The sequence below is a fragment of the Cricetulus griseus genome, chromosome 2 (assembly GCF_003668045.3).
Source record: "Cricetulus griseus strain 17A/GY chromosome 2, alternate assembly CriGri-PICRH-1.0, whole genome shotgun sequence".
Lineage (NCBI taxonomy): Eukaryota > Metazoa > Chordata > Mammalia > Rodentia > Cricetidae > Cricetulus > Cricetulus griseus.
The window spans coordinates 344,910,699-344,927,459 of NC_048595.1; positions in this window are offsets into that span (position 1 = coordinate 344,910,699).

The following is a 16,761-nucleotide window of genomic DNA, read 5'->3' on the forward strand; positions in this document are numbered from 1 at the left end:
AAATATTCAAATTAATTACTGATAAATATAAATATAAAACAAAATGTATGTGCACATGCCTTGTTTTCCTCTTGTCAAATGAAAGAACAATGTCAAAGAGGCCAGTCAATAGAAGGGTTTAATAAATGTTCTCTTAATCTCATCTCCCATTGTGTCTTCTGTAGTTGAGGACACAAGGAAGACTGGATCAACTCTTTGCCAACACTTGGATGTTGTGGTTAACTCAGTTAAATGCTGAATGTGTTCTTTGGGTTGAACATACTAAAAATGCAATAACAAAACTGAGCTATAGTAACCAAGCTGACAACTATCTCTTATGATAAATCTGTTCTTGAAGTTTGCTTTAGTCAATGAAGAATTCCTTCCTCAACTGAATAAGGGCCCTGTTTAGAAGTACTATATGAGAAAGAAAAATGATAATCTTTGTGAGGGAAAGGCATAAGAATGCCTGGTGAAGACAAGAACTATTTTTAACCTATATATGCTGTGAGCATTTGATCAAATCAAAGCTGAGGAGTCTATTATTGGTCCTGATCTTATTGTATTAGCAAGACATCTAGATCTTCACTCTCATAGGGTAGAGAACTTCAGAGGGCATGCTATGCTCTGTGAATTGCACATAACCTCAGAATTGGTTTTCTATTTATTGCTGAGTTCAGTCATATTTTCTAGATCATATTTAGGAATTCAACAAAATAGTCTTCTGAGCATGACAGGACCACTGTACTCAAGAGCTCACAGAAACTGTGCGTCCCTGTACAAGACTTGCACAAGATCAAGCCAGCCTGAGAAATCAGATCCAATTCTACATCCTGTGTGTTCTAAAGTGGTAATCCATGGACTGGCTTCATGATGTTCAGGTCTCTATATAATCCTATAGTACCTTTCACTCTTCACTTTCAGTCTCCTTGGAGATGCACCCTCTTTTTTGGGTGGGGGTGAAGGGTGAGACAGGGTTTCTGTATGTAGTCATGGCTGTCCTGTAACTCACTCTGTAGACCAGCCTGGCCTCAGGAACTCATGTATCTGCCTTCCTCTGCCTCCCAAGTGCTGGGACTAAAGGCATACAGCACCACTGCCCTGGAGACTCGCCTTCTTATCTCTGCCATAAGATTCTGATGTTCCACAGCCTCGATCCCAGGCCCATCCACCCACATCCACTCATATCTTTCATTCTGTAATAAAGTCATATGTAATTTGGTGGTAATCATTAGCACAGTGACAATGTAGGGTGAAAACCAAGAATGAACACTCTGGATGGTTTCTGTTATTGATCAAATTTCCTTGGTCAAACTTCATTGCAACTTGAAAAATTATTTAAATCCTTGTTTTTCCTTCAAAGTTGAACTCAGCCTCAGATACCTGACTGCCATACTATTTTTCAAAATATCCATATCAACTGTCTAATTGTTGAAGTCATAGGTATGTGTGGTAAACAACTTTTCTTCACTGTAAAACTTGAGAAAACAACATAGAAGGAAGATAATTTTTGAGATGGTCTCATGTATTCCAGGCTGGCTCAAACTACATAGCCAGAAATGACATTGAACTTCTGATCCTCCTGCCTGTCTACCTCCTGAGTGCCAGGATTACAGGTCTGTGCTACTGTGCTTGGTTTATGCAACGGACCCAGGGCCTTATGCATACCAGACATTTTGGCTCATGGTTTTGAAAGTTTCATTCTGTATTAATCTGGTTGTATTGTTTGTGTGTGTGTGATGAAATAAATCATGGGAGAAAAGTATGGCAGAGCAGTTTTTCACCTTATGGCAGTCAGAGAGCAAAGAAATACCATGTGATGTAAGGCAGCCTTTCATTCCCATCTTGTTCCTTCAAGATCCCCAGCCTCTTGATGGGGCTGCCCTTCTCCTTTAGTGTTGCCTCTGGAAATGTTCTTACAAGACATACCCAGAAGTGAGCTTTCTAAACTCAGGGCACTTCAGATCCCAGTGAAAGTGACAATCAGGATTGGCTTTCACATTGATAACAAGCAGGTATGTGACTAGCAGCACCTATTGTTTTCTTACCAGTCTAGTCGTTTCTAGTCCAGGCATGTCACTGACTTCTTGGCATCACCACTAGAAAACCAAAAGGCCATTTACAATATACGTGTCTTAGATGTACCTTATAATTTCCCCTTTTGAATCTGCTCCACTTTCAATTTTCCTCCTAAATCCATCCTTAAACTCTATGATCCCATTTTCCCAGACTGAAACAAACGCATCTTTAAATCACATCTTTCTGTTTTTTATTTAAATTAGAAAAAAGCTTGTTTTATATGTCAATCCCAGTTCCCTCTCCCTCTCCTCCTCCCCTGCCCCCCACTAGCCCCCTATCCCATCCCCTTTCTGCTCCCCAGGAAGGGTTAGGCCTTCCAAAATCCACATCTTTCTAAGTCACATTTTTGCTAAAATCCCTTAGCGTCTTCACACTGTTTATTGGTGAAAGGCTAAATCCTATGTGTGGCTACACAGTTAGATGCTTTGTGTTGAAATAGCAGAATGCCCCTGCCCACAACCCTCAATTAGGTTCAATAATAATGGTGCCACTCAACAAGAAATACCTGGAGATGAAGGCTCAAGTTAGATCATCAACATTCAAGAATCCAGGTCCTTCCACCTTTGAAGAGTTCTGGGTTGGTTTCATTATAGTTTTGGCCATAACAAAAATATTTCCCTATTAACACCTCATTGAACTGTTATCTAAAGTGGCCTTGTTTTATCTCTTAATTTTACTGGGATATTTTGCAAGCAATTTTCAAATGTGAGCACATAACATTCTCAGGTTCAATTGTCTCAGCAGCGTGCACAGTTTTAAGAACAACTTCCCTCCTAACATGACCAAAAAGTACCACAGTCCTTTACTAATTTATTTTCAGAAGACAGCAAGTTTCAAGATCAGAAGCATTTGAGGTTGTATTTGGCTGAACTATTTACTTGTTTTGATCAAGTATATGTGACCCACTGGGATGCTTTTGAACTATCTCCCAATAAAATGAAATAATCGTCAACTATGAGTCATTTACTCTGTACTTTCTGTGCTGATCAGCAGATAATGAGGAAATAAAGGAGAATATTAAAAGTATGATTTCCTTGTTTAGAGGCATACTAATCTGACTGGAAACACAAGACAACCAAAGGTATGTCCCTCTCTCCTTCCTTAGGAATTCCATGATGCTGACAGGAGGGTAAGTTGCCAAACTAAACATGCCACATTCTGATTCAATGACAACTGAAAATAAAATCTGATAAACAAAAAAGTTATTAGAGATGAAAATGTTTGTTATCATTCTGTAAGATAATAAAAATGGCCTTTACGAGCTCCAAACTAAGCTAGCCACTTCAGCTTGAGAAGTGATGAACACTTAGGACCAAGAGGGGTCAATTCCAGTAGTTCTAGTCTAACCTGAAGATATAAACAAGTGAATATGGCTGTATGATGGACTTGACAATGAAGTGGACTTCCCATCACTGGGATACTAATAAAAGGCACATAAGGACAGCTCAACAGTTTGTGTAATGAAACCAGGTGGAATTTGGTGATGAATGTTAGCTGAGTGACAGTTTTGGAAGAGAACCAAGCATGAATGTTCTGCATGCTTTCTGCTCTTGATCAGAAAATTTTTAATTTGTCAAAATGCTTTTGCAACCTGACTATGATTTGAACCTCCTACTGCCCTTGAAAGTAGAACGGAGTTACCCATGGGTGACTAATTGGATTACCTGCACACATCCTTAATTTTAGGGACTATATAAAGACATGTAAGAAAGATATTGCTACCTCATACTCATACACCACAAGAATCTAGGGACTCCACACCAGCAAGATCTGAAAAGCCCAACTCAGAGGATGAAGAAAAGATGGACCTCAAAAATTATCTTAGGAAGATGATAGAGACCTTTAAAGAGGAAACAAGAAAATCCCTTAAAGAAATAGAAGAAAAAACAAGCAAAAAAATTACATGAAATGGAGGAAAAGACAAACCAAAAAATTCAAGAAGTAAACAAATCTCTTAAAGAATCTAAAGAAAGCCAAGAAAAAATAACCAAACAAGTGAAGGAAGCATTCAAAACAGTTCAAGGCATGAAAGCTGAAATAGACACAATAAAGAAAACACAGAATGAGGGGATGCTGGAAATAGAAAGGCTGGGTAAATGATCAGGAGCCACTGATGAAGCATAACCAATAGAATACAAGAGATAGAAGAAAGAATCTCAGGTGTTGAAGACTCATTAGAGGATATACAGTCATTGACCAAGGAAAATCTCAAATCCAACAAATCCCTAACACAGAATATCCAGGAAATATGGAACACCGTGAAAAGACCAAACCTAAGAATAATAGGTATAGAAAATGGTGAAGAAATTCTGCTCAAAGGTACAGAAAACATATTCAACAAAATCATTGAAGAAAACTTCCCCAACCTAAAGAAGTATATGCCTATGAAAGTACAAGAAGCTTACAGAACACTAAATAGATTGGACCACAAAAAAAGTCCCCTTGCCACATAATAATCAAAACACCAAACTTACAGAATAAAGAAAATATTAAGAGCAGCAAAAGAAAAAGGACAAGTAATGTATAAAGGCAGACCTATCCGAATTACACCAGACTTCTCAATGGAAACTGAAGGCCAGAAGATCCTGGATAGATGTTCTACAAACGCTAAGGGAACATGGATGCCAGCCCAGACTACTGTATCCAGCAAAGCTTTCAATCACTATAGACTGAAAAAAAAAACAAGATATTCCATGACAAAGCCAGATTTAAGCAATACATATCCACAAATCCAGCCCTACAGAAATTACATATGCAGGGATGTTTCAACATACAAAAACCCATCAATGTAATCCACCATATAAAAAACTGAAAAGGAGAAACCACATGATCATCTCTCTAGATGCTGAAAAAGTTTTTGACAAAATCCAACATCCCTTCATGATAAAGGTCTTGCAGAGATCAGGAATAACAGAAACATACCTAAACATGATAAAAGTAATAGAGCAAACCAACAGCCAACATCAAACTAAATGGAGAGAAACTCAAAGCAATTCCTCTGAAATCAGGAACAAGACAAGGCTGTCCACTCTCTCCATATCTCTTCAATATTGTACTTGAAGTTCTAGCTAGAGCAATAAGACAACAAAAGGAGATCAAGGGGAGACAAATCAGAAAGGAAGAAGTCAAACTTTCACTATTTGCAGATGATATGATAGTGTACATAAAGGACCCGAAAAAGTCTACCAGAGAATTACCACAGCTGATTAACACCTTCAGCAAAGTGGCAGGATACAAGATTAACTCAAAATATCAGTAGCCCTACTCTATGCACTGATAAATGCACTGAGAAAGAAGTCAGAGAAACATCACCCTTTACAATAGCAACTAACAACATAAAATACTTTGGGGTAACACTAACCAAAAATGTGAAAGACCTATACCATAAGAATTTTGACTCTCTAAAGAAAGAAATTAAAGAAGATACCAGAAAATGGAAAGATCTCTCATGCTCTTGGATATGAGAGATCTTTGGATATGAGGATCAACATATCTTTGGATATGAGAATCACCATAGTAAAAATGGCAATCTTGCCAGAAGCAATCTACAGATTCAATGCAATTCCCATCAAAATCCCAACACAATTCTTCTCAGACCTTGAAAGAACAGTTCTCAAATTCATATGGAAAAACAAAAAACCCAGGATAGCCAAAACAACTCTGTACAATAGAGAAACTTCTGGAGGCATCACCATCCCTGACTTCAAGCTCTATTATAGAGCCTAAGTCCTGAAAACAGCTTGGTATTGGCACAAAAATTGACAGGTTGACCAATGGAATCGACTTGAAAACCCTGATATTAACCCACATACCTATGAACACCTGATTTTTGACAAAGAAGCTAAATTTATACAATGGAAGAAAGAAAGCATCTTCAACAAATGGTGCTGGCATAACTGGATTCGGACATGTAGAAGATTGCAGATAGATCCATATCTATCGCCATGCACAAAACTTAAGTCCAAATGGATCAAAGACTTCAACATAAACTCAGCCACACTAAACCTCCTAGAAGAGAAAGTGGGAGCACAGGGCAGGAGTGGAGAGGAAGTGGTGGGAAGGGAAGAGGGGAGCGGGGAGGAGAACAAGAGGACTGAGACAGGGGAGGAATAGAGGAGGGCAAGAAAGGAGATGCCTTGATAGAGGGAGACAGTACAGGTTTGGAGAGAGGTCTGGGATGGGGGAAATGTTAGGGGATCCACAGGGATAACCCCAACTAAGAATCCAAGCAGTGGTGGAGAAAATGCTATTGATTCCCTTTCCCTATAATGAGATTGGTGTCTACCTTGGTTACCATTCCTAGAGCCTTCATCCAGTAGCTGTTTGAAGCAGAAACAGGCACCCACAGCTAAGCACTGAACCATACTCCTGGAATCTAATTGTGGAGAGGGAGGAGGGATGAGCAAAGGAGCCAAGATGGTGCTGCAGAAACCCACAGAAACAGTGGACCTGACCTAGTGAGAGCATGGAGATCCTAGTCATAAAGCTGGGGAAACAGCATTGGACCGAATCAAGCCCTCTGAATGTGGATGTCAGCTAGGAGGCCAAGACAGTCTATGGGACCTCTAACATTGGAACCAGTCTTTAACCCTAGAGCACAAATGGACTTTGGGAGCCCATTCCCTATGGAGTGATACTGTTGCAGCCCAGATACAGCAAGGAGGGCCTAGGCCTTCCCCCAAATGATATGACAGACTTTGAAGGTCCCTCATGGTGGGCCTCACTATCCCTGGGGAGGAGTTGGGGCATGGGTTGCGGGGGGATTGGTGGGGAACATGGGAGGAAGGGAGGGTGAGGAAATGGGAATGATGGATATGTAAATATGAGAAGCAATGAAAGAATTTAAATTAAAAAAGAGCAAGTGCTATGTGATTCCACTTACACAGATATCTAATATAGAGAAAATTGGCTAGGATGAGGTATCTCTTGTGGGTGACTCAAGACAACAACTTGCTTTCCAGTAGGAACCAGCCCCAGGTTTTTCTTCCTATTGGTAGGTCTTAATGAAGAACAAATAGTGGAACTACTGTGACGTTTCTCTTAGATACAATTTTCTCTTTTGGAAAGCATGGGTCATTTAAGCCATGGTGACACATACTAGAGAACTCTGGTGTCCTCCAGCCTTGGCAGTGTCTAGCAACCCATGAATACTCACATCTCCTCAATTGATCCAGACCCACAAAGTTTAAGAGTAAATCTGCTTTCCTTGCCTATCCCAGATTATTTTAGATTCTAGAACCATAGTCTAGAATCTACTTCTGCAATAAAAACAAAAGGCTCCCTGTGAAACCTTGGATGTAATTCTTCCTTTTAGAAGGAAGGACTTTACGTTTTGTTGAAACAAAATATGATTTTTTTCCTCCAACAAATCTTAATAGTGGTAGCTTGGGCCATGGTTATGTCAAGTCTGGGGCCAGCAAACTGGAAGAATTGGAAATCTCTGGAAATGACAAACAAACCATTAAGTCAGATAACTAATACACACGTGCAAGGGGGAAAAGAGCCCATGCTAAGTGCAAAAACAGAGTTCCTTATCGGTGGCATTCATTCTCCTCACACAGAGAATTCCATGTTTCCCTGAGAGGGTAAATATGAGAAGGTCATTTAGCCCGAGATGACTCACCACAATGTACTCAGAGTAGCTGTAAGCTCACCGGGAGACCCTCGTTGGCATTAGTGGCTGTAAATTATGGTCATTCCTAAGAGGTAACAAGAGAGGTTCTGTCAGCTGTGCAATTACTTTGTTTTGGCAGGACACTTTGGAGTCAAGAAAACATTGGCTGGAGTTCAAGGCCAAGATTTTGGATCAGCTGCTACCATAATTTTTCAGAAATGTGATGACTGTTCCTCAAGAAATAGTTTCCTAGGTAGGCTGCAGGAATGCCCCCTGTACATGCCGGAAAGGGATTTAAAGAATGAAGCCCTTGAGGACCTCCAAGCAAAAGGTGAGAGAGCTTCAGGTCATTTGAAGAATCCTCCTCACCAAACATAGTGTTTGTTTAGAGAAGGATTTCAGTGACACGGCATGGGCACATCCTCTGTATCTTCTAAATCACTTATGAGGACAGCAGTATAAAAACCTACCTAGGTTATCTTCATGGGTCTTCTCTGAAATGCAAGTTCCGTGCTCAGTGTTACAAGCTCGGCTTCCCATACTTCCCAGTACAGGTTTTTATGTAAGCCTAGGAGAATCATGTGAACATGTGAATGGCATGCCAATACACCTGATGAGATCTGAGATGGATTCCTCTCACTTTCTTGACTATTTCTGGACTTGCATGTGTATACAACAAACCATTTTCATACTTCATAATTTGGGGAATCATTGACACTTGAATGACAGGTCCAGGGCTTGACATAAAGTACATTCTCAGTCCTTTTTAAAATTTAGTGTAACAGGGCATCTAGACAAACACCAAAGCCATATTAGAGTTGTTGAAAGAAAGATTTACAGTGTGCCTGAGTTCCTCAGGCAGAGAAGAAGATAGGGTTTGGGTGGTAAGGAGTTGGTTTTAAATACAGTGCACTGAGTCAGAAATGCCATTATAGAGGCATATGTGAGCCTATGGAGACAGTGTCTATGACTATCGAGGAGAGGGAATCAACCATCTAGAGAAGGCAATGGTTGTAACACAAATAATAAAAACCCAGAGACTGATATTGGGTTCAAGCTGAAGATCAGACAGGCAAAGCAGAGAGCTCTCTCCTCTACAAAATCTTCAGACTGAAAGGAGAGATCCTGCCTCTACAAATTCTCAGAAGGCCATCCTCTGAGTTCCTGTCTCCTCCCAACTTACATTCCTCTCTCCTCTCTCCACCTCCCTAGTGCTGGGTTTAAAGATGTGAGCCCTGTTTCTCTTTTAGAGTGATTCAATCTTGTGTAGCCCAGGGTAGCCATCTGCCTCTCTCTCCTGAGTCCTGGGATTAAAAGTGTGACCACTACTGCCTGGCCTCTATGGCTGTGTCTAGGTTTGCATTCTGATCTTCAGGCAAGTTTTATTAGATCATAAACAACGTATCACCACAAGTGGGATTGATTATAAGTTAGGTACAATATGAAACATGTATGAAAGTGTCATGACAGCGTTATTTTCTTCACTGAAAAGTTGTAGGACCATTAGCCTAGATCGTTAGCAATACTAACTAACATTGGTTCTTGGAACAGTAGTTAGACTATAAAATAATGTCCTAAAAGTACAAGGTAAGTCATTAATTTGTTATCAATTATATTCATTTTACTAATCTGGTAGAAATAAGAAGCATTTTGTTTGTTTTGTTTTGTTTTGTTTTGTTTAAAGAAACAATTACCCTTAATCTCAGGGAAGCCTGTAAAATATGTCACTGCCCCAATAATGCACTTACGTTAGTGATATGTTATAAAGATAATATTTTAAATATCCAGCCGTGATTTTCAAGTAGTAAGGACTGGGGCTTTACTTGGAAACCCTACTATATGTCTCAATCATTTTGAATTTTTATTTCCTATTTTTATCACATTTACATCCATACTATATATGGGGAAGTGGCTATGGGATTGGAATCATTAGATTTAGGACGAGGTAGAAGATCTGAAAGATTAAACAGTGAAGCTCCAATTGTCATATTCCAGGTAATTTTGTCCTTTTGTGTTACTTTCCCCTTATCCACCAAGGGCTTCAGCCAAGACAAAAGATTGGAACTCTTAACCGTAAATACATTTTGGTGTTTAAGGATGTCTGTTTGGAGAATCAAAATCTTTGCTGTCTTGGCAAAGCCCTACAACAAACCTCTCTTTAAAGCTGTTGCCCTTTTCAGAGCTGGAAGTGTAGACCTGAGTTTACTGCTTCCCTGCTGAAAGCCTATGAATGAATCACTCAACATCAAGAACATACAGCTTCCCTCTTCTCTAAAAGATGGATGTCTTCGACATGCTGGGTCAACCTAGTAACACGAGGAAGGGGATGGATGGCAGTATGCTAATCACCCCCCATGACCAAGTGCAAGGGGAAATGCCATGAATTTCAGTTCTGATTACTGTGGTGCAAATATTGATGCCGTGGCCAGTTTAAAGACAGCAATGTGACATTTTCTGGCATGGAGTTGGGAGGGGATGCACTGTCACTTAGTATTCCTACCATAGATATTGGTAGATGGGAATCATTTGTGCAACAAATGCAGTAGAAAAACATAAATTGGCAAGCAATGTGTTTTGAATTTTTATTACCTTGACTTTTCACAAAATTTATTTAATTATAGGTATAATTCCAATTTTTAAAAATGCTGCTTACCAACCAGCTCACAAAATTCCTGAAATTATAATCATTTGTACTCACAAGGTAGTATGATCCAAACCAACTAATTCTCAAATAAACTCTGAAAAACTAGCTTGGAAACACAGCTTCCCTGGATGTGAGGATGTAGAATGTTGAATGGATAGAAATGAGGAGCAAATTCCAAAAAATCATCCACCCTAATATTCAGGGAATTAGAATCAGGGACTTTTCCTTTTGGCTCTTAACCCAAAGGAGCCAAGTTTAGGAATGTGTCCATCCACTTCGTGGTTTGGAAAGTCTGCTAAGTAGACATGGCTGATGTGTCTGAGTGAGAATTATCATTCACATAAATTCGTGATGTATTCTGTTATAGAATCTGCTGGTTGTAGTTAAAAGGTCAGTGTTTTGGGCTGTGAGATAGTTCAGGTAATGAAGTACTTGCTTTGAAGGCATGGGGAACTCAGATCTCTAGGACTCACACAAAAAGCTGAGCATGGTGGCACATGTAATCTTAGACCAGGGACAACAGAGGCAGGAGGATTCCCTGGGACTCGCTGACCAACTATTCTTGCCAAATAAGTGAGCTCTGGGTTCAATAAGAGACTCTGCTTCAAAAACTAAAGTGGTGGACAGAGGCTGGTGAGAGGGCTCAGAGGGTGAAGACTCCTGCTGCCAAGCTTGATTTCGATACCCAAATGATGGAAGGAGAGAGCTGATTTCCTCAAGCTGTCCTCTAACCTCCATTCATGTATCATGGGTATGCATGCTGATACACCCACACACCCAAAATAAATAAATAAAGTTTCTGAAAGGTGGGTTGAGAGTGAAGAAGACACATGACATTGGTTGTGGCTTCCACACTCAGGTAACACACATGCATACACAAGTCCACAAGTGGACACATGAATACACCACATGCACAAGCACAGAAGTTCAGTATTTTGAAAATCAACTAAGAACTTTCTATGAAAGGGGCAGTGGCCTGAGATGGTTTTTCCTATCCATGGTTTGGGTCTAAGAGTGACTTGTTGATCGTTTGACTATAATCAGAAAGAAGAGATTTCTCAAAAGAGGACAAACACAAACCATAAGAAGGATGACACAGAAATCTGGCACAAGGGAATCCCCCAGGAATCTACAAGGATGACGCCAGCTAAGACTCCTAGCAACATCAGATACATAGCCTGAACTGACCATCTCCTGTGACCAGGCAAGACTTCAAGTAGAGGGATTGGGACACCACCCCAGCCACAAACTTTCAACCTACAGTCTGTCCTGCCTATGTAATGTGCCACAGTAAGGGTGGCCTAGAGATTGAGGGAGTGGCCAACCAATGACCAGTTTAGCCGAAAACCGATGCCCAGAGAGTAAACCCACCCCTGACACTGCCATGGTCTCAAAAAGGCATCCTTGCCTTTCAGAAGTTGTTGGGTACATACGGTGTTTAGAGCGGACTGAGTGGTAGGGATAGAGGGAAAGTGTCCAAGAATCCATGGCCCCAAAGATGAATGGGAAAATATCAGGAATTAATACCTGTTTCCCAGAGAACATTGTCCTTCACTCCTACAATGCCTTTCCATGCTGCCTCACTCCAACCAACATCTGCTGCAGCATCACCTCAAACACACTCTCAGTGCAAGTAGCATCTGTGGTGTCATTCAGGGACCTCACTGATCATGGTATCAGGACCAAGGGGACATTTTCCAGCCATACCAATTACTATGGTCACTTCCCAGAGAGTGAGATAGCTTTTTATTCGACTCAGATGACCCTAGAGATGCTGAAGACTGGTCACTCTGCCTGGTACACAGGAGCCTAAGAGCCCTTTGGACAATAGGACTGAAGGTCTCTGTAAAGTGGATGATGGGCATAATAACATGAGTTAGTGACATCATTTGGAGAACATGGTGTCTCAAGATGCACAGGTTCAAAAAGAGTGGTTGTTCTCCATGCCGCCTTCTTCCTGTGCATGCTAAGTCTATGTATTCAGAGGTTGGGACTCATTGTGATTACATATTATCTCTGTGAGTTTCCTTTTGTGATGCAGGAATTCTTAAGGTCTTTCGTGAATGTCATTCAAATAACACAATCCTTCATTTCCACTAATTGACCTTTTACTTCAGCTTATTCAAGAGAATAGAAAATTCTCAGAAAACTTGGATATATGCAATATATGTTAGTCAAATTATAGACAGGCAACTGTTTCTGTAGAGTACATTTTAATGAGAAATATTGTTATATTTGGAATACACGGTATTCTTGCTTAATAGAAATGTTTACAAGAACACAGACATTTATATCCAAACACCAAATGAAGTAGATTGTTTAAGTGACCAGTTTTGCACCAGAAATAAAATATATTATACAAAACAGGGCTATATCCACAGTTATCAATTCTCACTTTCTACACAAAATGACAATAAATTAAATCACATTATATGCAGATAGTTCTACTTACATTAGAATAGTAAGCTCTATGTAGCTAGTGCAGCTTTGACCTTTCTACCAGATTCATGGTAGGTTTGTATTTGTTTGGTAGTCCTGTATTTAAATTAACCATGGACAATATGGCTCAAAAGACACGGGCTCCAGGATTGACCCTCTTCAATGCCTAGCTCATGACCCCCTTGTTTCAGCTATACAGGAGACAAAGTTCTGATTCTTAGAACCACAGCACATCTGGCCTGTTGAGGGCACTTCACTGATGACTTATCTGCTATGCCACACTGAAAATTTTCAGACACAGGCATTGAATCATGAATAATATACTCCATGACAAAATCCACATTTTCTTCTTGCTTTGCAAAAATAATTTCTTCTCTACCCAATAATAGTTATATACTATGACAGCCTTGTTCTAGAAAATAAAAATTAATTTGGTAGCCTGTTGGTAAATGGACCCTTTGTTCCTGTGCATAAAATTTGTGTCTTTAAATATGAATAAAAATATGTAACTTTTTATTAACTCTGGGGACTACTTGTTCAAATCTCTCTGCTAAGAATCATCTCATACCTGACACACTAAAGAGTTTTTGTACTGTGTGGAATTTTACCTCTGAGATTCAGCTCTCACAGAAATCCTTTTCACTGTGTTTGAAGTGTCTTAAAACATAAACACCAACATCAGCTGGTTCAGAATGCATTCTCTGGGTTTGGTACAAGTTAACATTAGTGATTAATAAGAGATTTGAACAACATCCAACCTGGAACCTTTTAAGAGTTGCTTTCACCCCGTAGGCCTGTAGGAGACATTTGAAAAATCTGTACTCTGAGAACCAAAGCCAAGGCTCATTAGTGTACATGTAAATCACAGGCTTGAACTGTCCAAGGCCATGTATGGCCAAGTTACTGTAAGTCTTCTCGTTAGAAGTCAGCTATCTCCTCACAGCCAGTGCTATTTTGTCTTTTTCTCTGAGTAAGTGTGGAGGCCTCCTCTCAAGTTCCCACCTGCATGGGAAAGGTGCTGACACACTTATGGAGCCATGATGGATGGCAGGTGGGGCTCTGGGAAGAAAAGCAGTAGGGACAGTATCAGCTGCAAAGCTCTTTTCTCTGTCGCCTTGGGAGAAATAAGCTTCTGATTTCTTCTTACTGGGCATGCCCAATGCTTCTTGGTGAGACTGGCTATTTGCAGGAGGTCTAAAGTGTTCATTATTCTTCAGTTCTAAAGAACAACTGGAAGACAGACTGGTCCCTCTGGAGCTACCAACTCTCTCTCTCTCTCTCTCTCTCTCTCTCTCTCTCTCTCTCTCTCTCTCTCTCTAATTCTATGCTGTCCCTAAAGCACTCTGTGTTTCTACACAGTTTCCCTTTATTCCTCTGAATGAGAAATCCAGCTCATTATCAGCTTCCTTCTGAAGTCCTGAACCACAAGGTGGAACTAAACAAAATCCATGACATGTAGGTAGAGAAACCAAATTTCAAATTGGCATTTGCCTTCCAAGCTGTATCCACTAGGGATCCAGAGTTCTTTGTGTGTCAAAAAAACATAAGCACTAGTAGTTTCCAATTTATAAGCACTATTCTTTCTCTTTTTTTATTTGTGTGTGTGTGTGTGTGTGTGTGTGTGTGTGTACAGAACTGCACAAGTAGTTCAGCTTCAAGAAAACAATGGTGCCACTGGAAAAGCTTCTGAACGCACTCACTGTATGTCTGAAATACACAAGGCCTCCCTTTTCACTTCCCACTGCCCTCTTACATCCCTACAATCAGTCCCAACCAAAAGAAAGGAGGAAAGTTAGGGACAGAAAGGGTACATGTGTCTTCAGTAGGAAGCCTCAAGCAGGGGAAAAGACTTGGCCATTCCAAAGCTTTTCACTCATGGGAGAAGAAAGGGGGGGCATCTGCTCTCATTCCATTGGATTCTCCCTCTCCCCGTGAGTGCTAAGATGTAGAGAACTATTTTAAGGCCTGTGGAACTATGTCTGTCGTTCAGGAAAAGATGCACCAGTGGTTCTTAAGAACAATATAGCATTGAAGGGATTCCTTGTAACACCTCTGTTTGGGTGGAAGAGACACAGATCCACACAGAAAGTTTTGTTTCTGAGTTTGTCTTCTCTCCCAAATCTAAGACAATAATGTTGGCTGTAAAATGTGTGTTTATTTCCAACACCATAACTATATGCTTATTTTAGTTTGTGTATGAACTTATATTTGACTAGATGAGAAAAATACTAGTGAGATATCCCCCTTTGAAACCTTAATTATTGGATTTAAGAATAAAAATGTATAGACTGGCTTAAGAACTAAAGCCCCATTTAGTTTATTATATAATAGTTGGCTACTGGCAGATTATGAATGACTAATTGTCAATGCTGTTGCTCAGCAGTTAGGAATTTAAGAGTTCTTAACCCAGGGCTACCACAGAACTGACATCTATAATCTCAGCAAAGGTTTGCCAGCTTAGTGGTGTTTTCAAAATTTAATGTAGTTCGGGCAACTCATATGAAGATTTATTTTTTCTGAGACAGGGTCTCACTGTGTAAACACGGCTGACCTGAAACTCACTACGTACACCAGGCTGGCCCTAAACTCACAAATATCTACCCACTCTGCTTCCCAAGTACTGGGATTAAAGACCTTGCCTAGCCATGTGAAAATGTTTAAGAAAGAAAAACTACATAGCAGACATGTAAGTTACCTTAATAATACTAGAAATTACTCCGTACTCCAGAGATGTCTTAAGTCATCCTGTCTTTCTTTACAAGGCTAACTCCCCTCTCATCTTTAACACCTTACCTGGGGATGAGTTATTAAACTTGGAACAGTTCCTCTAGCTGAAGTAAAAGATATTTGTTGTAACAATGCTGCCATTAATGGGTCACTGTATAAGTTCAAGAAAGGTTAGAAATATTTACACCAAAGGATATAGTCAGGATATAGTCAGACTTTCCCCAATACCAACCTCCTGAAATTAACACACAGGTTCAAAAAATAAACATTAGAAACTGAGTATCTCTGAAATATCTGGAAAAGATTATTGAAACGTAGAAGAGGGAGATCAGCTCTCTGGTTCAGATAACTGAAGCGGTTGCAATCTGTGCACTCTGTTTTCATTATGTGAGTTTCCAACCATCAGCCACTGCTTTCCTGAGTTCTACATCGAAAACTCTCCTCCTGCATTAGAATTTTGAAATTTACCTTTCTTGCCTACTTTTTCACTCTCTTTGAAGTTGGCACTTTTCCTTTAACAGCCCCATTGCAGAACTACCAATGTAGTTGCTCCTGTTGTCCATGGCTAATTCTTTTATCACACGGTTTGCATCCCATTTCCTGAACCATAAAAAAGAAGTGTACTTCACACAGAAACAGCCCATTCACTTTGACTCGAGTGGGATGCAATTGGACATGATGCATCCCTTCCCAGGGAAACAAGCATGAGACAGCTTCCAGAACTTTCTATGTTCGCTAGGCTTCCCACTTCAGCTAACCTGAATGAATATGGCCTCCAAGGAATTATGCTCTATCTCCCCTTTAAACTGTGCTCCAGTTACTTAAATGTTACCAAGAGAGGCATGGTTACAGGACAGTGCTCTTGTTCTGTCCTCAAATGATGAAGTGGGAACCCAAATTTAAACCTCAGTCAATGCACAGAACTGATTGCAAATCGGATACCCAGCTAAAGTTAACTTAATCCTACCCAGGATGCACTATCCTAATGCACCGTGGGTGATTCATGGTGGCTGCAAAACTTTGCGGGCCTCGGGGGACACAGCAGATACCAACATCCCCTCTTTTAACCACAGTTTGATAAATCGCACACCTTTTAATGTATCATTTCTGTGCTTTGCTGTCAAATTTTCGCCCTGCTTAACTCTACTAACTTCCATCTCTCAGTTTTCTCAAAGTGCATCATTTGGCCATACTTAGAAGGGATGGAGCCCTCCAGTATTTAAAACAATCAAAATGAAAACTGGCTTAACATCAATGTATTCCTGTAAGGTTTGTAAGC